Source organism: Chionomys nivalis, chromosome 2 (assembly GCF_950005125.1).
Source record: "Chionomys nivalis chromosome 2, mChiNiv1.1, whole genome shotgun sequence".
In the NCBI taxonomy this organism is placed as follows: Eukaryota; Metazoa; Chordata; class Mammalia; order Rodentia; family Cricetidae; genus Chionomys; species Chionomys nivalis.
The window spans coordinates 18444391-18449114 of NC_080087.1; positions in this window are offsets into that span (position 1 = coordinate 18444391).

Here is a 4724-nt window from a genome sequence, read left to right on the forward strand (position 1 = left end):
GCCTTTATCCCGGAGGGCTCACGGCCACAAGATAGAAACGGCTACAGCTTTTTGAGAAAGCAATCTAATCTAGCAAGATATACACATCCTGAATGTAAATGATTGACTCAGCAAGCAATTCTGGATTTATGAATCTAGGACAGGAGAACTTCAGGCTGTGCACACAAGTGACCATAACAGGAAGAGAGAACCGAGAGTTGAAGCTGCATTCGTGGGGAGATGGCATAAAAAGTGACATGTCTGGGTGATTTAGGGCACAATAGAGGAGCAGACCTAATAAAACACATGCACACGCACACACACAGATATTGATTAGACTGGCTTACACACTTGAAGGTCGGATAGTCTCTCAACAACCACCTGTGTGCTGGAGAGCAGAGAATGCAATAGCTTTTATGTCCAAGGAGGTGGAGGTCTCCATATTCCCAGTCCAAGACTGAAGGATCAAAGTTCCCTGGAGAACTCCTGATGTGAGTTCTCATTAAAATCCAAAGAAGTGAGTCTGGTGCCGACAAGCAAGGCAGTAAATTACATATTCTTGCTACACAGTAAAATCTTGCTGGAGTCTTCTTCTCATCTTTGTCCAGCCCACCCTTAGCCGACTTGGGGATTCCATGCATGCTCAGCATAGGTCTTTTCCTGCTATGTTGGTTGTGTTTGTGAACACTATGCATCTGTGTAAGCGTGCTCCACTAATCTCCAGGCCTCTCATCCCTATCAACTTGACAACCGAGATTAAGCATTATGCCATGTCACAGAATATTGAGATTGACTTTCTACTCAGTGCACCAAGAGGGCATCATGGAATATTATTTGACTGTTAAATAACTTGGCATTTGAAAAAGCAGACTGGAAAAGGTGGAATATTATACAGCCATTAAAGAACTTGGCATAGAAGAACACAGACTAGCAAACAGGTAAACATAGTGTATGCATTCATTGCTACCTTGTATTGCTAAACTTTTGGAAACACTTAGCCATGGAGTTTTAATTATGTATAGCCATTATATTAGTTATTCTTATAGTTATGACAAAGTGCATGAGAAAAGCAACTTAAGGAAGAAAGACTCACGGCTTGAAGAGAAAGCCCACCGTGCAAGGAAACACGTAGGACAGAGAGAACATTGCTACCATTGGTCACCGGAATTGGAGACAGCTGCCATAGTTATTAGGAAGCACAGAACACTGAGTTCTGGGGCCCCATGCACTTACCCTTTTTATTTAGTCCATGCCTGAGCCCCGTGGGTGATACCCTCACATTCCAGGTAAGTCCTCCCTTTTCAATTAAGCATACCTGGAAATGGCATGGCATGACAAAGCGTGTTTCCATGGAGCTGTGTGTCCATGGCGATTCTAAATCTCGTCAAGTTGACAATCAAGGATAACCATCATAGCCACCAAATGCTAAGAGTAATATCGAGTCACTCTCATAGTGTTTGAAGTGCTTATTGTTGAATGAAAAAATTCCTTACAGAATGGCAGCCACAGAGAACTCCCAGCTCTGACTTGATGACTCCCGAAGCCAATCTCAACTTTATGCCAAACAGCATATTAGAAGAACAGTTCCAGTTAGAACCATGCAGCAAGCAGACATATTTTTTGCCAAATAAACTCACTGGTGCCTTTGGCAGATCTTGCAAATTCAGGCTGACAAAATGAATTTACAGTTGAAAGTTAGCTTTTTGATGATGTTAAAAGATTTGAAAACTTATAAGGAAGAATACCTGATACTAGCCATGAAACATTTGAATAACTATTCCATCAGTTACCAGAAACAAACCCAACTGCAACCAAATCAAATACCCTCCCCCTGCAGAAATTAATCCACAGAGGCTGGAGGGATGATTTAGCAGTAAAGAGTACCCATGTGTTGAAGCTCACAACTGCCTGTAATCCAACTGTAGGGGCTCCCATGCCTTCTTCTGGCTTCCATAGGCTGGAGCACACACATGCACATACCTGCAGATTGCACATGTCCCCATATGGACACATGAATAAGATATAAATACAAAATAAATATTAAAATAAAGGAGGAATTAGTGAGAAGAACACCGAGACAAAATGACAGCCTGACCCATTTCTATCTATTAAAACCTGCTTGCTCTTTGGGCTGAGGAGGAAGGAAGACTTGATTGGGGGAGGGGGAGGGAATGGGAGGTGGTGGCGGGGAAGAGGCAGAAATCTTTAATAATTAAATAAATTAATTAATAAAAAAAATTTTTAATATTTTGAGACAGGTTCTCATGATATAGTCCAGATCGCTCTTGAACTCAAGATCCTCTTGCCACAGCTTCCTGAGTAGTTGGTACTATAGAGACGTGATCATACACATCCAAAAGGAAAGAAGAAGATTCTTAAGCAAGACCAGAAACCCAGAGTCTAGAAATCAAATAGAGTAAATCTTAATCAGACACACATAACTACACATTTTAACAAACACAGAAGGGACCTGAGGGGATGGCTCAGTGAGGAAGAGCACTTGCTCTTCAGCATGAGAGCCTGAGTTTGAATCTTAGCTGGGCACAGCTGGATGTGTCTGTGATTCCCGCATTGAAGGGTGGAGGCAGGCAGGCCTGGGAGCTCACTGGACAGCCAGTCTAGCCCAAACTTCAAGCTTTGGGTTCAGCTTGAGAGCGCCTGTTTTTAAGGGAATAAGGGAGAGGGCAATAGCAAAGATGCCTTCTCTGGCCTTCCAAGTGTTCAGCAAGGGAGCGCACACCTGCACATTTCTGGACATGGACTACTCCCATCCTCCCAAGCTCTAAATACACAATGGGTCTGACACAAGGCAAAGAACAATGCCTGACAGTGTTTGTGATGGATAAAGAGTTCTTAGAAATTGATAAAAAAAAAAAAAAGCAGGGGAGGGGGGACATGACAAATAGAAAACCGACCAAAGAAGATAATTAGAAATTTCACAAAGATAAAAGAAAACCCACATAGTTCTGATGAATATAAAATATGACAAATATCACTATTTAGCAGGATTATTGTAGGTTACAATAATAGTAAATCACATTTAATCTAGACACATTCTTATGCCTATGGAAACACGTAAAAATATGGTAAAATAAGTAGCTAGGTGCCAGTCCGTCTAAATAGAGTATGTAGCTTGATAGTGAAGTCATATCTCAAGCACAAATCTAATTTTCACTTGCTGAATTCAGGAAGGTTCTTCTAGCATGAAAGAGATAAAGGAGGCCTACGAGAAGGGACTCAGTTCCTTGGTCAGGGAGAGGGAGAAGACGCTGTTCCAGACATCAATCATCCCATTGCCCTGCTGAGTGTGTATGTGTGCGCGCGTGGGCGGGCACGCACACGTATGTGTGGTGTTTCAGTACGGAGAAACTGGTGAAAGGGGGGAAGCTTCAAGGGAAGAGATGACTATGGTCATTGGGGGAGACTGACAGTGGCGTCCAGGACACACCCACACAGAATACACACAGTTTTTGTTCGGGTTTTTGGGTTTTGTTTTTTGTTGTTGTTGTTGTTGTTTGTTTGTTTTTTTCAAGACAGGGTTTCTCTGTGTATCTCTGGCTGTCCTGGAACTCATTATGTAGAGCAGGCTGAACTCGAACTCACAGAGATCTGCCCACCTCTGCCTCCCCGAGTGCTGGGTTTAAAGGCCTGTGTCACCACTGCCCAGCTACACGCAGTTTTGAAAAGCAATCCCTGGTAAAGTCATGAATTACTGACGCACAGACTATGACTCTGCTTGATTTTCTGCAAGTTTTACTCCTTGGAAATGGACTTCAGAATATCCTGAAAAGAACATTGTTATGATCTGAAATAATCTGATGGAATAAATAGATCAGTTCAGATGGATGATCTGAAAGAATAAATAAAGTCAGCCATTTTCAAAAGCATTGTGGATACTTTAAATATGTCTTAGTCTTGGGGTGGAGAGATGGATCTGCTGTTGGGACAGCTGGCAGCTCTGGGAGAGGACCTAAGTTTGGCTCTAAGTCCCTACATCAGGCAGCTTAACACTGCCCACCTACAGTTAACAGGGAGCACCTTTGCGGCCCAGGCTCAGCAGAGGAAGGGGCTCGGTGTTTCTGAGATCCCTGATCAGAGGGTGTGAGCCATCTTCTCATGTAAATTACTTGTGGAAGTCGCTTCTCTTGATTTTATTATGGAACATGACGCCAAATGATATCTTGTTTCTGTACCAATAAGACTTTATGAATTGATAGTGACCTAATGTCTTGAAGACGCCCAACTCGTTCATGGACAGGGGTTGCTGTTTATAAGTTCTTTCTCTTTCCCACTGATTTTTTTCTTTAGTGTAAATGTTGTTCATTATATGTATTAAATGGTCTCCCCTTATAAATGAAACAGCAAACAACACACACATTCACACACACACACAGCCCTGACCAGGCAGAGTAAGTCACACGTTCTAATCAGGCAGGTCACAAGAGTAATTTGTTCAGCTGCGCTGAGTGGGTTGATCTCCAACATGATGGCTTTCAGGGATTCCTAGCGGGAATAGAGATGCCCTTAGAGTCACCAAGAGTGAGGGTGGGGAGCAGATGAGAGCAATAGAAGGAGGAGTCCTCAGAGGATCAGAGAAGTGGTACCCTCCAGGGGAGGCCTGTGGCCCGGGTAAGCCACGAGCTCTGAGCCAAGCCTATTCTCTACATTCATTCCACGCACTCTCGGGCACTAATGTGACTCGAGATATTTTTTGAAAATTTTATTTAATTAAAAAAAATATTACA